The sequence below is a fragment of the Symphalangus syndactylus genome, chromosome 17 (genome assembly GCF_028878055.3).
Source record: "Symphalangus syndactylus isolate Jambi chromosome 17, NHGRI_mSymSyn1-v2.1_pri, whole genome shotgun sequence".
NCBI lineage: Eukaryota > Metazoa > Chordata > Mammalia > Primates > Hylobatidae > Symphalangus > Symphalangus syndactylus.
Genome location: NC_072439.2, coordinates 31903038 through 31921110, shown reverse-complemented (window position 1 = coordinate 31921110; position 18073 = coordinate 31903038). Strand labels below are relative to the sequence as shown.

General features: G+C 49.4%; 1 long non-coding RNA gene across 2 annotated transcripts; it reads left to right on the top strand.

Annotated features, from left to right (window-relative positions):
• Positions 1 to 60: 60 nt before the first annotated feature.
• On the top strand, positions 61 to 8786 carry LOC129466614 (uncharacterized). Of its 2 annotated transcripts, none has more exons than XR_008652173.2 (3): positions 61 to 361; positions 2048 to 2162; positions 8485 to 8786. It is a non-coding gene; the product is annotated as an uncharacterized lncRNA (long non-coding RNA). The 2 variants fall into 2 exon arrangements; XR_010116766.1 differs by lacking the exon at positions 8485 to 8786 and adding an exon at positions 2643 to 3149.
• Positions 8787 to 18073: the final 9287 nt, after the last annotated feature.

Sequence of the window (18073 nt, the reverse complement as noted above, 5' to 3'; positions counted from 1 at the left end):
GAGCCACTCCCCCCGCGCCAGACTGCGGCCTCCCAGTCTCCTCGGCCACACCCACTTCCCAACTATTTAAAAGGCCACGCCGAAGCTCACGTTCCTGTGCTCTGTGCTGGGATGTTGTCTCGGAGGGAGCCCTCGGGTAAGGTGGAATGGTTCCGCCCTTCAGGGGTGACCAGGACAAGCCGCTAAGCCTAACCTAACTCCAGCAGGGGATGGGGCAGATCGGAAGTTACCTTACCCCCTGCTTAGCTCTCGAATCAAGGACGTACCACGTGACATAAAAAGTACAACCGTCGAGGCCGGGCGCGGTGGCTCACGCCTGTGATCCCAGAACTTTGGAAGGCCGAGGTCGGTGGATCACGAGGTCAGGAGTTCAAGACCAGCCAGGCCAAGATGGTGAAACCCCGTCTGTACTAAAAATACAAAAAAATTAGCCGGGCGTGGTGGCGGGCGCCTGTAATCCCAGCTACTCGGGAGGCTGAGGCACAGACTTGCTTGAACCCGGGAGGCGGAGCTTGCAGGTGGCTGAGATCGCGCCACTGCACTCCAGCCTGGGCGACAAAGCGAGACTCCGTCTCAAAAAAAAAAAGTACAACCTTCGAATCCCGAAACTGGTGTGTGCGTGTAGGCGGACCTAGGACTCCAGAGTATAAGAGCTGGAACTGACCTCGGGACTGTGTCCCCCACAACACTGAAAATGAGACCTGAGGTGCGGGGCTTTCCTCACAGACACCGACTTACTCCCATTTAGGCGGCCCCGACTCCTCCCCTCCTCCCTACCTTCCTCATCCTACCCCTCTCTCTGCCCCCACAGTCCCAGCTGTGGAGGATGGAGGTCTCTCAGGGAGGAGCTTCAGCTTTGTGGACTCAGGCTGCCCTCCCCACTTGCTCTTTAGGCCTCGGGGCACTCTCCGCTGCCTACGGCTCTTGGAGTCTCTGCTCAAGGTTGTAGGTGCTTTTGTTCCCCAGAGGTAGTAGCTCCAGAAAGGCTGGTTTCAGCTCAATATCAGGTCTTTTCCAGTGATCTACATCTGTCTACAGGTGACATGGGCTGCCTTGGGACAATGGTAGCTCTTCAAGTCAAGGCCAGCAAGAGTGGTGTAGAGTGAGATTGCACTGGGTGACTTCTGAGCTAAATCCAACCCTAATATTCTGTGATTCGGTGGCACTCACCCTGCCAAGGAAGGGGCTTCCTTCTTGCTGTAGTTCCCATTGCCCAACATGCATCAGGTCTTACTGATGATTAGAGGACAACTAGGTCACAGCCAAACTTGCCAGGTACTATCAGACACCTGCTTCCTATGGTCCCTTCCTCATGAGGACAGGTGAGGTCATGATCTGCATATGCCTATGTGCCATACAGTGATCACGTGTGCCTGTTTCTGCTGTTCCTACGCACGTATACAAAACCTTTTTATATAACACCATTTTAATGGAAATGCTGTTTTTCCAAAATGAAAGTGGCTGTTACAGATCTGAATGATGCTTATGTAACTTTAAACACTGAATTTGGGTAGATCTTAATTCATTAACAGAAAGGGAAACGGAGGAGTTCTGACATACCCACCTCTCATCATTAAAACAATAGGATCTTTAAGGTAAATCTTAAATAGTCAGGTTGCTAGGGGGGCCTTTTTAGACCCTTCCCCTGCCCTCTTCTGAGGTAGATTAGTTGCAGTGGGAGGAATGCAGGCAGGAGCTGAGGACTGAGGATTTACGGGGGCCTGCTACCCATAGCACTGTAGGGCAGGACACTTCACTTCGTTATGCTTCCATTTCCTCATCCACAGAGACAATACCTCCCCTTTTGTAATTTACAAAATACTTTCACATATATTATCTATTTCATTTGATCTCTCACTTCTTTGAGGTTGATAGAGCAGATATTATGCCCATTTTTATAGATGCCTGTTTTGTAAATGAGGAATCAGGGTCTGGGAAGGTTAATTGACTCACCTGAGACCTCACAGCTTGTTAAGGAGACAGGATGTCTTTGGACTTTAAGACTAGAACCCTTGACACTTTAACATAGTTCTCTTCTTATCTATAGGATGGAGGAGACACTAGAACCTATCGCTCTCTTTTCCTGCTGTGAACTCCAATTGCATCACCTCTCCTTGAAGCCCTCCCAGATGCCCGCCCTCATGTCAGGGTTTTATAGCCTCGTACATATCTCTCAGACCACTTGGCACCCTATCTTGCAACTGTGTGCTTATTGGCTTCCCAACCAGAAGGTGGATTGAGACTAGGGGATGTCTTATTCTTTACTGGATTTCTTGTGCCTAGCAGAGTGCCTAACACAGAACAGGTGACTTGTACATGTTGAGATGAAGTCTCACTCTGTTGCCCCGGCTGGAGTGAAGTGGCGTGATCTTGGCTCACTGCAACCTCCGCCCCTTGGGTTCAAGCAATTCTCCTGCCTCAGCCTCTTGAGTAGCTGGGGTTATAGGCACCTGCCACCACGCCCAGCTAATTTTTGTATTTTTAGTAGAAACAACATGGTTTCACCATGTTGGCCAGGCTGGTCTCAAACTCCTGACCTCAGGTGATCCACCTGCCTTGGCCTCCCAAAGTGCTAGGATTACCAGTGTGAGCCACCATGCCTGGCCTTGACTTTATGTCTAAACCAGTGTTCTTTTGTCCAGGGATTCGTTCGGTGACCTACAGCAAGAAACACGTTTTATGTTGTGAGATAAATGATACAAAAGTTTCATGGACAATACTTACCCTGGCTATGTGTGCACACTCATATTTTCTATTGCACGTGTTGTGTTCTATTTGATGGTTTTAAGGTGCCAGCCATGACCTTCTAAATTGAATTCACAAACCACCACCGGATTGTGACCCAGTGTTAAAACAATGCTACTTTCACTCCTGGATGCAGTAGATGGCTTCATGTGTGTCTCAGGGCTCTGGCTGTCCCCGAAAGATGCAGAGGAGATGGTCCTCAAGCATTTCTTGCTCTGAGGTCAAATAAAAGTTTGTATATAACAAATAGAACCTGTTCCAAGGCCAGAGGCACAGGGGTGCAAATAGAACCCAGCAAGGAGGGGTAAATGAGGGAGGAGGGGCAGTTCCCAAGAGGCCTGGTGAGGACCCCTGTGCTTCCAGAGACTACAAAAGCAGTGGAGGCGCTACTGGAGCCTGGAACCCCAAACATAGGTGGGGCTTGCTCTCTTGATGCCGCAGGCTTCCCACTGCTCTGTCCACAGATGACTAGGAAAAGGTCTGCACTCTGGAAAGCTCTCTAGGGTCATGGTGGGCCTCTTTCCTGTAGTTGAAGTGGTGAGGGTGGTGGGAGGCAAGTGGACCTTCTAACTTCTGCCTAAAACAGCCTCAAAAATAACATCCTGCCTACAGGGCCTGGGCCAGTTGCTGGTTGTGTAACTTTAGGTGGTTCATTTTAGGTGGTTCAAGGGAGATAGCTGAAGCCAGGTCTAACAACTCTCCCAGGAGAAAGCCCACTGACTCTCACTTGGTTCCCTACCTGCTGTATCCCCCTTCCTCTGGCCTCTCTGACTGCATGATTGGTAAGAGGCAATTTGGAAACAACAGCAGTGTCCCCATTACCCCCAAATGCTAGAACGGGGGGCTAGGTGGGGCAAACAAGGAGTGGCTGTCCCTGTCTGTCTCCTGCTGTGGCTACTGAAGTCGGACTGGGTGTCCCGGGCCAAGGCTGGCGAAAGGGAAACAGCTGGAGGAGCTTCCTCCATGGGAGATGCCTAATTGCCTTTTCCCCACAGAAAATAAGTACAAGGTTGGGCTACTGACCTTTCATGATTATCTCTGATGTCACCGAAATGTTACTTTTTTTCTTAAAACTTAAAAAAAAAAAAAAAAGGAACCCATTGATGTTCTTGGTTTTTCTGATTGCCCCTGCAGTCTCAGTTCTGCTTTGTATTGTTCATGAGTAGGTGGATGTCAATGCCAAGATTCCAGAGCTTGGTGCCCTCCTGTCACAAGGCTTGTATGGTATGGTCCTGTCCTGGCTTCCCAGGGCAGAGTATCGGGGCTGAGGTGGGGTGGGGTGAGGGAGAGAGACCCAGTGGCTAATGACTGAACTGCTGTGGGGGTGCCAGATGCTGAGGGCTGGAGAGGGAGGGAGGAGCTAGTGGTAGCGGGGATAGCTCCTCTGTGCAACAGCCTGGGAAACCTCACTGCCTGCAAGGTGCAGGCATGCTCATTACTCCAACACCACTGCTTAGTTACTTAACCTCTTGACTCAGTTTCCCCTTAAGATGGAGACAACAATAGTACCTACTTTGTAAGTTATTGTGAGGATTAAATGAGATGATATATGAAGTGTTTATGCCTGAAACACTGAGTGTTTAATAGATACTATGCTCATCATCATCATCATTCTCCTTTCCTCCAAAGCTGTTCCTTCTGCATCCATCTGCCCAGTTCCCCAAGCCAGAAACCTGAGGTCACCCAATTCTCTCCCACCTAACTCATGCCTACCCCCAATCAGTCCTGAAAACCAATGGCTCCTCCACTCCCAAAGACTTGTCAGGCCTTTTCCTTCTTTCCATTCGCATTCATGGCTGGCTGCTGTCTCAGGGGAGGTTGGCAACAGGTTTCTCATCAACCTTTTTCACTCTCTACATCCCAAATTCAAATCCATTCCCAGCTCTCCTAGAAAATGCAAATCTGACTCTGTCTTGTCCTGATCCTGTCTGTATGAAATGATTCAGCAGTTCCCTGAGACTTCCAGAAGGAAGCTCAGATGCCTAGCTGGGCACCCATGGTCCCCAAGATCTAGCTTCTGTCAGCCTGCCCACCCCATCTCCAGCACTTTCCCCCACAGCCCCCTGTGCTTCTGTCAGGAGAAACTAAGTGCCTGGGATCCTGTTACTGACCTCCTATGCCTCCCTCCCTTTGCACAGGCAGTTCTCTCTGCCTGGATGCCCTTTCCCCCTCCTCTGTGAGCTAACTCCTCATCCTTGAAGATACAATTCAAGTGCCACCTCTTCCTCAAATCCTTCCAGGTCCCAGTCTGACTTAGAAGCTTCTCGGAGCTCCTGTATTTTCATTCTGGTTTACTTGTCTGTTCCCCTACTGCAGTGTAAGCTCCTTTAGGGCAGGCGCTGTCTCTTTTTCTGCACACCCCTAATGCCTCTCACAGAGCCTGGCACACAGTGCTCTGTTGGAAACCAGTCCCAGCGGGCACCTTCCTTTCTGGGCACTGCTGATCTCCCTGGGGCACTGAGCCCGGAAGGCGGGATGCCAGCCTCCTAGGCACTTTCTCCACAAGCCAGTCAGTGATGGAGTTTCAATTCAGGGCATAGCCTGCCAGCACCCTGCCCATCACCCCAGGCAGCAGCAAGCCGCCCGGGAGTCAGATGAAACAAGACCGAGGCCAACTGAGGCTTGGAGAAACCCACAGACACACCTTGCCTTAGCATTCAGAAAGCGCCTGGGGCGGATGAATTCCGAGCAGCGCAGCCCCCCGGCCTTCCCACCCCCACAGTCAGTATTGGGGAAGTGTGCCATAAGGACAAAAATAACTACTGGGGGCCAGAGCCGGCGAGGTTGGCCGGGATTCCTGCCTCCCCTCTACCCACATCGGGAACAGCCCCCTAGCCTCCCCCCACCCTCCGGTCCTGGGCGGCCACGTGACCTGCGCCCCAAGCAGCCACTGAAAGTCTGGCTCCAGCCCTTCTCCTAAATTGAGAGGCAACGAGACCCGATCGAGTTTCTCGGCCGGTATTTACATGTTCCCTATTTACAGACCAAACCTCCCTCTTCCCACGCTCCTCCCTGCTCCGGCAGTGGGCAAAGGAAAGAAGGGGCCTCTCCTGTGCCCCACCCCCACCTCTCCAATCCTCTAGCCCGGGTGCTCTCCGCCCTTCCCTCCCTCCTTTCCCCGCCGCCTGCTGGCCCCTCTGGGGGCACAGCTTAGGTCGCTGTATTCCAAAGCCCGGGTGGTTCTTTGAGGTCAAGTGGCCTGGTGGGGGTGGGGAGGGGACCGCCCTGACCCGGGCGGGCGGCCTTGAGGCCTTTCAGTGATCAACAGATTGGGGGCCCTTCTCCCGAAAGCTCCCGGGGGCCAGCTTCGTTCTGGCCTCAAGAACTCAGTGGGGAGGCAAGGCAGGTTTTCACCCTTCAGCGCCTGCGGTGCTAAGCAGTCCTCCAGTCCTCCCTGTACCCCTAGCCCTCCTTGTACCCTCAGCCCAGACTGCATACCCATCCTACTCGAAGACACTGGCTGGGAGTCACCGGGGCACGTGAACTTGAAGGACTAGAATCTCAACTCTTGGCCTGCAAAATGGATGGGAAAGTGGGAAGACTGGGAAGGGCCAGCCACTTAGTTTAGGCCAAGATCTATCCTTGTCAAGCAGGCCAAAGTCCAGAGTTAACTGGGTACCCTCTGTCGAGCCTGGGTCCTAGACCTCTGAGAGCTGTACTTTGGGTCTAGGGAAAGGGAAACTGAGAGAGGATTGATTTCCTTCAGAACTGGGTAGACAGATATTCCCTAAGCAGCTCATTCCAGTATAGTACAAACTCAGATAGCTAGCAAAGCCCTGGAAAAGCCAGCCGCCATAGCTGAGGCAGGAGGATTGCTGGAGCCCAGGAATTTGAGGCTGCAGTGAGCTATGTTGGGGCAACTGCACTCCAGCCCATGGGACAGAGCAAGACCCATCTCTAAAAAAAAATTAAGCCCTGTACTGGAGCTGACCCTGGTCACATGAAGGGGCCCTGGCTTCTTTATGGGGTTGAGGCAGGAGTAAATGAATTGGAAGTGGAGCACTGGCCACAGCCAACTTATTTGAGAGGGTGTGACCTTGTAGGAAAGAGGGAGAGTAGATGGTAGATTGGAGATGGCAGAGAGAGGCAGACTTTAAATATTGAGGGGGAGCCTGCATTCTTTGTGACTAATTAATTCACTCAAATCCTTTTTGAGCCCTTACTAAAAGTGAGTCATGCATTCATCTATTTGCATAATTACTGACTCCTTAACCGTGCACCAGGCCCTGTCCTGAGCCTACAGTGAATAAGACAGAGTTTCTGGCCTCATGGAGCTTACAGTATAACAGTGAGGGGCAGTTACTGTACAAAGTGCTAAAGGCTCCAGCAGGGAAAACAGAGGAGGAGGGGGCGGGGAGAAGCAGAGGGAAGGGGAAGAAGGGGAGGAAGGAGGAAGAAGGGGAGGAATGCGAGGAGGGAGAGGGGGAGGGCAAAGTGGGGATAGCTCAGATGAGTGGGGAGAGCAACAGCTATGGAGGAAATGTTATCTGAAGTATAAACTGGAATTCAGCATTTGGAAGGGAGAAGAGGAGGGAAAACTAGCCTTCCAGGTAAGGGGCACAGTGAGTACCTGTAAAGCATTAAAGGCATGTTGTAGACACTTTTAATTAATTAATTAATTAATTAATTTTCGAGATGGGCTATCCCTCCATTGCCCAGGCTGGAGTACAGTGGTGTGATCACAGCTCATTGCTGCCTCAACCTCCTGGGCTCAATCAATTCTCCTACCTCACTCTCACAAGTAGCTGGGACCACAGGTGAGCACCAACACACCTGGCTAATTTTTAAATTTTTTTGTAGAGACAGGGTCTCTCTGTGTTGCCCAGCCTGGTCTCGAACTCCTGAGCTCAAGCAATCCTCCCACCTTGGCCTCCCAAAGTGCTGGGATTACAGGTGTGAGCCACTGTGCCTGACCTCTAGAAACTTATAGTTCAGTACAGCCACCCAGTTGATGGCTGCTACAGGAACAGAAGGAGATGGAGAAATTGCATTTGTGAGTGGAAGAGGGTTAAGCTGATGATGAATAATACCTGTCCAGACAGGGTGAGGGTGGAGGAATCCCTGCTCCTTTGGGTCCACACAGTCCTGCAGGTGTGTGTAGTGGAGACTGTGGCACCAGAGTTATAGTTGCTTTAGAAAATCAGTATTTATTTTATCAAGATAATACATACACATAGCTGAAAAATCAAATAGTGCTAAAAGGCTTGTAACGCAAACAGAAGTCCCCCCGGCTTTTCTCCCAGCCCTTATCCTAGTCCCTAGGGTCAACCGCTTTCAATTCTCAGCTGTTTTTTTTCTGGTATTTCCTTCCTTGTTTCTACTTTTTTTTTTTTTTTTGAGACGGAGCCTTGCTCTGTCACCCAGGCTGGAGTGCAGTGGTGCTATCTTGGCTCACTGCAACCTCCGCCTCCCAGGTTGAAGTAATTCTCCCTGCCTCAGCCTCCCAAGTAGCTGGGATTATAGGCGCACACCACCATGCCTGGCTAATTTTTGTAATTTTAGTAGAAACGGGGTTTCGCCATGTTGGCCAGGCTGGTCTCGAACCCAAGACCTCTGGTGATCCACCTGCCTCAGCCTCCAAATGTGCTGAGATTACAGGCATAAGCCACCATTCTTGGCCCCTTATTTCTAGATAGTATATGTACTGCCATTCTGGATTCATCTAATTTGTTGACTTCTTGTCTTGGTAGTGGAGGATTTTGATTCTCTACTCACTTCTTCCCCTCCCCCACTTGTCAGGCCTCTGAGCCCCAGCTAAGCCATCATATCCCCTGTGACCTGCACGTATACATCCAGATGGCCTGAAGCAACTGAAGAGCCACAAAAGAAGTGAAAATAGCCTTAACTGATGACATTCCACCATTGTGATTTATTTCTGCCCCAACCTAACTGATCAATGTACTTTGTAACCTCCCCCACCCTTAAGAAGTTTCTTTGTAATCTCCCCCACCCTTAAGAAGGTTCTTTGTAATTCTCCCCACCCTTGAGAATGTACTTTGAGAGATCCACCCCCTGCCCGCAAAACAGTGCTCCTAACTCCACCGCCTATCCCAAAACCTATAAGAACTAATGATAATCACCACCCTTTGCTGACTCTGTTTTTGGACTCAGCCCACCTGCACCCAGGTGAAATAAACAGCCTTGTTGCTCACACAAAGCCTGTTTGGTGGTCTCTTCACATGGACACGTGAGACACCACTCAAATTATGTTTATATCATAATCTATAGTTAAACACATATTCAGTGATTTCGTTATTGAATTTGTAAATATTGTTTATTCTCGAGGCAAGTATTCTGGTTACATTTCCTTTTCTAAATAACTTTGTCATATACTCTGTTTATATTTCCTTTCTTGTACAACCTTTTTGTTTCTTCTGGAGTTAATTGCCTCATTTTTAATTTGCTTGGTTTTTCCTTTGAATCTCTGGCTCTGTCTTCCCACAGCCTTCAACAGTTCTGTAAAACGCCCTCTCAGTACAATTTTGCATATGGCCAAACCTGTCATATAATCTTACTGGTTCTCTTTTTCCCTTGGAGACTTTTGTCCTGGGGTGCCCCATTCTTGCACTTTCCTCTGGACGTGTTGCCCTCTGGGCTGTGGTACACCTGTCATCCTGGGTTTCTCATCACCTTTGCCCTTTTCCTCTTTCCTGGACTCAGTGTCTTTTTCTTTCTTGGTTTACTCCCTTGTTTTGATGAAGCACATCCTCCCGTAGCTTCCTGAGAAAGAGTGCCTGGGAGGTAACATTTTAGACTTCCGTGTTACTTAAAATGGCTTTATTCCATCCTCACACTTGATTGATAGTTTTGGCTGGGTATGGAATTTTAAGTTGAAAATCATTTTCCTTCAGAATTTTGAAGACATTGTTCCTTTATTTTTCAGCTTCTAATTTTGCAGTTCAGAAGTTCTTGCCATTTTGATTTCTGAGACTTTGAGTTCACCTCCGCCCTTCCCCCCAACCCCCACTTTTAGGATTGTTTTCTTTTATCTTGGCTATCTTGAAATGTCACAGTATACTGCTGTGGGTTGCTTTTCATTCCTTTTTCTGGGTACTTGCCAGGTTCTTTAAATCTAATACAGTGGTTCTTAAAGTGTAGTCCCCAGTCCAGCAGCATCAGTATCACCTGTGGGAACACGTCAGCAATGCAGACTTGGGGCCCCACCTCACACCTACTGAATCAGAAACTCCGGTGATAGGGCCCAGCCATCTGTGCTTTAACGAGCCTACCAGGTATTCTGATGAATGCTAAAGCTGAAGAACCTCTGTCCCAAAACAATTTATGTACTTTAGTTCTGGGAATTGCTTTTTTTTTTTTTTTTTTTTTTGAGACGGAGTCTCGCTCTGTCGCCCAGGCTGGAGTGCAGTGGCACAATCTCGGCTCACTGCAAGCTCCGCCTCCCGGGTTCATGCCATTCTCCTGCCTCAGCCTCTCCGAGTAGCTGGGACTACAGGCGCCCGCCACCACGCCCGGCTAATTTTTTGTATTTTTAGTAGAGACGGGGTTTCACCGTGGTCTCGATCTCCTGACCTCGTGATCCGCCTGCCTCGGCCTCCCAAAGTGCTGGGATTACAAGCGTGAGCCACCGCGCCCGGCAGGGAATTGCTTTATAATTTCTTGGAAATTTCTTCCTCCATTTTCCCTGTTCATTCCTTCTGCATCTCTGATTACTTGGTTGCCAGGCTCCTTGGATCGATCCTCTAATTTTCGTATTATTTCTCTCTTATTAACCATCCCTTTGTTCTGTTTTCTGGTAGGTATCCTCTATGCTATATCCTAATCTATTTGCTAAGTATATTGTTATTACTCTTTTTATTTTTTCTTTATATAATTTTCCAGAGTGCTTTCATGTTCTCTCCTTTTTTTTCTTTTAAGATAATTTTTTTTTTAAAGAGAAAGGGTCTCACTACGTTGCCCAGGCTAGAGTGCAGTGGCTATTCACAGGTATGATCACACTATTGGTCAGCATGGGAGTTTTTTTTTTTTCCCCGAGACAGTCTTGCTCTGTCACCCAGGCTGGAGTGCAGTGGCGCGATCTCGGCTCACTGCAATCCTGGGTTCAAGCAATTCTCCTGCCTCAGCCTCCCAAGTAGCTGGGACTACAGGTGTGCGCCACCACGGCTGGCTAATTTTTTTATTTTTAGTAGAGACGAGGTTTCATTCTGTTGCCCAGGCTGGTCTCGAACTCCTGATCTCAAGTGATTTGCCCTCCTTGGCCTCCCAAAGTGCTGGGATTATAGGCATGAGCCACTGAACCCAGCCAGCATGGGAGTTTTGACCTGCTCAATTTTCTACCTGAACTGGTTCCTTCTACCCTCTTAGGCAAGCTGGTGATTCCCTGATCCTAGCATAGCACACTGCAGCCCAGAGCTGGGCTCAAGTGATGTTTTCACGTCAGCCTCTGAAGTTGCTGAGACTGCAGGCATGTACCAGCATTTCTTTTTCTCTCCTTTTCTTTTTTTTTTTTGAGATGCAGTCTCACTCTGTTGTCCAGGCTGTAGTGCAATGGCGGGATCTCGGCTCACGGCAATCTTCGCTTACCGGGTTCAAGCGATTCTCCTGCTTCAGCCTCCTGAGTAGCTGGGATTACAAGTGCCCGCCACCACACCCGGCTAATTTTTGTATTTTTAGTAGAGACAGAGTCTCACCATGTTGGCCAGGCTGGTCTTGAGCTCCTGACTTCAGGTGATCTTCCTGCCTCGGCCTCCCAAAGTGCTAGAATTACAGGTGTGAGAATGACGGTGCCTGCCCTCTTTTCTCTTCTCTTCTTTTTTTTTTTTTTTGAGACTGAGTCTTGCTGTGTCACCCAGGCTGGAGTGCAGTGGTGTGATTCGGCTCACTGCAACCTCCACCTCCCGGGTTCAAGCGATTCTCCTGCTTCAGCCTTCCAAGTAGCTGGGGTTACAGGTGCCCACCGCCATGCCCAGCTAATTTTTTTTTTTTTTTTTTTGTATTTTTAGTAGAGATGGGGTTTCACCATGATGGCCAGGCAGGTCTCGAACTCCTGACCTCAAGTGATCCGCCAGCCTTGGCCTCCCAAAGTGCTGGGATTACAGGTGTGAGCCACCACGCCCGGCCTCTTACTTTTTTTTTTTTTTTTTTTTTTTAAGAAATAGTTTCACGTCCTTTGGACACATAAATTATCTCTCTGAGGATATTAACTTGAATTTTTCTTCCCCCTGTGTTTTGCTTTGTGTCATGCTGGAGGCTTTCCTCAGAGGTCTGGTGTTCCTTGGCTGTCCACTCCTGTTGAGAGGGAGGCTGTAGAAATCCAGTTGGAAGCTCTCCCTGTGGGCTCACAGTAGGGCAATCAAGTGGCTGGCTGGACTCCTTCATTGGAGGGTATCAATTGTCAGTGTTAATAGGCTTTTTCTCTGGCACATTTTTTTTCCAGAAAAGAATGATCTAGTTTCATCTCCTGCTTGAAGGTTACAAGCCCCTCACCCAGAGTTCTAGAGCCAGCTATAGTGTGGGAGTTAGGGAGAGGTGTGTGGCAGGGAGACTGGGTGTTATTGTTCAGATGCCGACTGTATTAGTCTGTTCTCACACTGCTAATAAAGACATACCCAAGACTGGGTACTTTATAAAGGAAAGAGGTTTAATGGACTCACAGTTCCACATGGCTGGGGAGACTTCACAATCATGGCAGAAGATGAAGGAATAGCAAAGGGACTTCTTACATGGTGGCTGGCAAGAGAGAGAATGAGAATCAAGTGAAAGCGGAAACCCCTTATCAAACCATCCCATCCTGTGAGACTTATTCACTACCATGAGAACAGTATGGGGGAAGCTGCACCCATGATTCATTTATCTCCCACTGGGTCCTTCCCACAACACATGGGAATTGTGGGAACTACAATTGAAGATGAGATTTGGGTGGGGATACAGCCAAACCATGTCACCGACTTTCCCTCAGTCTTTGATCCCACTCCTTTTCCTGCACCTCCCCAACCCCTAAGTCCAGAATCTTTCTGTTTCGATATCTCCAGAATCCATCTTCCTGTCTCCTGCAGGAATGGGGAGGGGACACATTAAGTTACCTGATTGTGCTGGAGATGGCTGGGGTTCCTGACAGTCTAATTGCTCTTTTTTTTTTTGAGACGGAGTCTTGCTCTGTCCCCCAGGGTGGAGTGCAGTGGCGCGATCTCGGCTCACTGCAAGCTCCACCTCCGGGGTTCACGCCATTCTCCTGCCTCAGCCTCCCGAGTAGCTGGGACTACAGGCGCCCACCAACACGCCCGGCTAATTTTTTGTATTTTTAGTACAGACGGGGTTTCACTGTGGTCTCGATCTCCTGACCTCGTGATCCGCCCGCCTCGGCCTCCCAAAGTGCTGAGATTACAGGCTTGAGCCACCGCGCCCGGCCTCTAATTGCTCTTTAAACAGATCTTCAAGCAATCCCTGGAGTTTTAGACGTTGCCTCAGCTTTAGACCCCTGCCCATCCTTCTGTCTTACTTGCTACTTGCAATTCCCGAGCTTTCCTGGGTTTCCAAGGGAAGAATCAGCTTGCTTCTCGTGGGTCTGTGCCTCCATATGTTTTTGGTCTGCCCTTCTTGGACTCTATGGGGTCGTTTGCCATTCTTCTATCCATTTTCTGTTTTCATATGATGGGGCCAGGATTCTAAATCCTTGTTTCATTGAAGATAGACTTTGGGTTCCTGTTTCTAATTTTCCTTATCATCTTGGGGGTGATTTTTGAGAGGAGAAGGAGGCTTTACTCCACTATCTTGTGACCTGAAGGCACAGATGTCTTCTTGAGGTGGAAGTGGTGGTGCTTGTGCCAGACACTCTTGCTGACAAAGTGGCCGAAAGTGGGCCATATGTTAGGAGGAAGGTGAGGATGGGAGGAGAGAAGCTTCCGGAACTTAGAAAAGCTGCTGTGGGAACTTGATTTGGAACCCCTGCCCCCGTCCTCCCAAGAGGGCCCAAGAGGAAAAGGATGACTGGTCCCCAGTGAGGCCTGGTTGAGGTGAGACCGTGAGAATCAGTGGTTAGTTCAGCAGGGAACAGGGATGGAGACAGTGAGCAGTGGGCAGCAGCTTCTAGCTCAGAGGAGGACATGAGGGGATGGGGGCATTCTAGAGCCAGAAGGAGGGCAGTGAAGTGGCTTTGGGGCAGGCCATTGGCCAGGGAGCAGAAGAGGACAAGACAGTATTGACAGCTACTGATTAGATGTTGGTGATGTGCCAGGGACTGGGCCAGGTTCTTCAAAGCAGGCGTAGTGGGAGTGGGCAGCCAGGAGGAGAAAGGAAAGGCGGTCTAGGTCAGTGAAGGAAGGGCTGAGTCTCAGAGGTGGGAGTGGGGCAGGTCTGAGTGATGATAGAGTCTCCTGCTCCAGAGGTGAGAGACTGCTCACGTGCAGACCCACGAAGCAGGGTGTCCCTGAGGAGGGCAAGAGGTGAGGTGGGAAGAAGCAGTGGTATAATGGTTCAAGTCTTCAGAAAGAATGGCAGCAGGTGGGAGAGGCCAGTTGTTTAGATGGGTGGCCTCTTGGGAACCAAGGAAAAATACTATTTTATTTTATTTATTTTTTAGAGATGAGGTCTCACTATGTGGCCTAGGCTGGAGTGCAGTGGCTATTCACGGGCACAATCATGGAGCACTGCAGCCTTGAACTCCAGGGCTCAAGTGATCCTTCTTTTTTTTTTTTTTTTTTTTTTTGAGACGGAGTCTCACTCTGTCGCCCAGGCTGGAGTGCCGAGTACCTGGGACTACAGGCGCCCACCACCACGCCCGGCTAATTTTTTGTATTTTTAGTAGAGACGGGGTTTCACTGTGTTAGCCAGGATGGTCTTAATCTCCTGACCTCGTGATCTGCCCGCCTCGGCCTCCCAAAGTGCTGGGATTACAAGCGTGAGCCACCGCGCCCGGCCCCTTCTTTTTTTTTTTTTTTTTTTTGAGACAGGGTCTGGCTCTATTGCCCAGGCTGGAGTGCAGTGGTACAATCTCATTGTAGCCTCTGCCTCCTGGATTCAAGCCGTTCTCCCACCTCAGCCTCCTGAATAGCTGGGACTACAGGCACATGCCACCATACCCAGCTAATTTTTTTGTATTTTTAGTACAGGTGGGGTCTTGCTATGTTGCCCAGACTGGTCTCAAACTCCTGGACTCAAACAATTCACCCACCATGGCCTCCCAAAGTGTTCAGATTACAGGTGTGAGCCACTGCACTCGGACTTCAAATGATCCTTCTGCCTCAGCCTCCCGAGTAGCGGGAACAAGAGGTTCTGACTACCACGCCTGGCTTAAAATTTTAAACAGGAAGGGTGATCACTTCAGTTCACTTTATTTTATTTATTTATATTTTGAGACTGGGTCTCGCTCTGTCACCCAGGCTGGAGTGTAGTGGCACGGTCACGGCTCACTGCAGCCTTGACTTCCTGGGCTCCAGGGATCCTCCCACCTCAGCCTCCTGAGTAGCTGGGACCACAGGTGCACACCACCAAGCCCGGCTAATTTTTGTATTTTTGATAGAGACAGGGTTTTTCCCCTTGCTGCCCAGGCTGGTCTCAAACTCCTGAGCTCAAGCCATCTGCCCACCTCGGCCTCCCAAAGTGCTGGGATTACAGGCGTGAGCCACCAAAAGGGGCCTTCAGTTCCCTTTAATACTTACTGAACGTTTATGTAATGCACCTGCCCCAGGTTACATAGCCTGGGGGTATAGTCACAATGAGTCACCTAAAATACATAGCCTCTGACTCTAAGCTGTAATAACTCAGCTCTCATGCATGACTCCACAGTCTTTTCCTGACGTCCTGGGACTATTTGCCATGTGCTTCTATATGGTCATTCTATGCCGCCTCACAGATGTGTGCTGATAGCACTCCTCCTGGCCGAGAGGGCTGCTCCTGTCATCTCATCAGGCAGCCCCTGAGTGTAGCTCGCCAGGCTTCTGTGATTACAGGCCACAGAAACCAACTCTGGCTAACTTAAGCAGAAAAACAATTTATTGGAAGGTTGTTGGGCAGCTCATAGATTCAACAGCTACACTCTACCCTTTTTCTGTGCTGGTAAAGGCTTGATTTTGTCCTGAAATTTACGTGCCCTGTACCCAAGGAAGGAGACCCCCTCCTCAGCCACAGGGGATAATGTTGATGAGTCTCGGCCAACCACGGCACTTCCTGCCTCTGTGCCAGTGATTGGTTTAGGTTTAGGCATGTGAGGCAGCGCTGGCCAAGGACACACAAGGGGAAGCCCGCTAGGCCAGGGCTTTCAGAAAGAATCACAGAGAAGCTGACTTTATTAAAGGTGGAATTAATGCTCTCTGCCTCTAAAAAATAATATACTTGCCCATTGTGTAAGGTGCTTTTAGTTGGTCTTCTGTGCTTTCAGTTGAAAGGTTCTGACACATGAAGGCTAGCTATTTTTCCTGGGTAGTAGGTGGGGCGAAAGATGGGAAAGTAAGCTGATGGCTAAAGGGTGAAATGAAAAAGAGTTTGCAAAATAAAGGAGCTGATGCATTTTTTGAAGGCAGAAGAATTACCTAATAGAAAAGAACTGATTGAAAATGCTAGAGAGAAGGGGACTAACTCAGGGAGAAGGAGGCCACCACTCATCAAGCAGACACTTGCCATATGCCAGGCACTGTGAAAGGGGGTGGGATACAGTGATGGACAGAAATACGAGGTCCCTGCTCATAGGGAAACTTTCAGTCTGGGTGGGGTAGAGAGACAATGAACATGTAAGTAACAAAATAAACAGGATAAGATAATGGGAAGTAATTTGGCTGGGGGGGGGGAGTTAATTTTGATAGAAGGATGGTTAAGAAAGTCTCCTCTGAAGAAAAGAAGATCTGCCCACCTTGGCCTCCCAAAGTGCTGGGATTACAGGCGTGAGCCACCGAGGGGGGCCTTCAGTTCACTTTAATATTTACTGAACATTGATGTAACGCACCTGCCCCAGGTTACATAGCCTGGGGGTACAGGGATGGGCCAGCCACGTGAAGAAACTTAGGAGGACTCCAGAAGACATCTCAGGGCAACAGTGGGCTCTGTCCTGACTACAGCAATGGAAGTCGAATGTCCATTCAGAAAAGGGAAAGAAATGGCAGCAAAGTTTGCCTTGGAGGCTCCTCTAGGCCAGGAATGACAGAGTAGCTGGAGAGATATATTTTCCCAGGGCTGGCATGGATATCACCTCCCTTGTGGCAGGACAGGCTGGGAACCCTGGTGTCGCTGACTTTCTGGAAGCTGGAGAGGTTTGAGTGGAATATTTGGAGTGCATTATATACCATAGGTGGCTTGTGCTGGCCACCTATGGTCTATAACTCTGTTGGATGTCCTTGATTTTCTACTGATAAATAGATTTGCTACTTGATTTTCTACTGTGGGTTTGAGGGAAGATACTTGGGGCCAGCAGATGAGTCACACCTCTGATCCTTACATGCCCAGCTGCCTCTGTCTCCCCTTGCCCATGCAGTCTGGAATTCCAATCCGCTCCCCTGATTAACATCTCATCCAATCAATAAATGCCTCTGAAGTCTTTACTTTGTGAGTAGCGTCTTTGACATGTTTGTGTTGGGTGGATACCATGACAGAAAGACAAGACTTGGCCTCAGGGAGTTTGCTGGTCAAATTCGAGAACACTGCATCTGAAACAATTTTTTTTTTTTTTTTTTTTTTTAGATGGAGTCTCGCTCTGTCGCCCAGGCTGGAGTGCAGTGGCGCAATCTCGGCTCACCGCAAGCTCCGCCTCCCGGGTTCACGACATTCTCCTGCCTCAGCCTCTCCGAGTAGCTGGGACTACAGGCGCCCGCCACCACGCCCGGCTAATTTTTTGTATTTTTAGTAGAGACGGGGTTTCACTGTGGTCTCGATCTCCCGACCTCGTGATCCGCCCGCCTCGGCCTCCCAAAGTGCTGGGATTACAAGCGTGAGCCACTGCGCCTGGCCGAAACAATTTATCAGTAGAAAATCAAGGACATTCAACAGAGGTATAGACCATGGGTGGCCATCACAAGCCACCTATGGTATACAGTGCACTGGTTTATATACCATCTACTGCATTAGTCCCAGCCTTCCAAACTGGCACTAACAGTCCTCTTCTCCTTGCCCACTACTCCCTTCTTCCCTCCAAGATCCCTTTGGAGGTGATCCATCAAGTTGGAGCCTGACACATAATTTCTGCTCATTGTGTGTGGCCTTCCTCCAGGTTCCTGGGGATGTGAAGGAGGAGGGAGGGACCAGTCAGCTGGATAGAGACTTCTTTGCCCAAAGGTGATAGTACTACAGTGGGGCTCTTCACAGGCAGTCATTTTGAGACCTGTCCAGCACAAGGTTCTAGTTTTGGGGGTCCTGTCACTTAAATAAGAAAATATTGAGTGCTTGC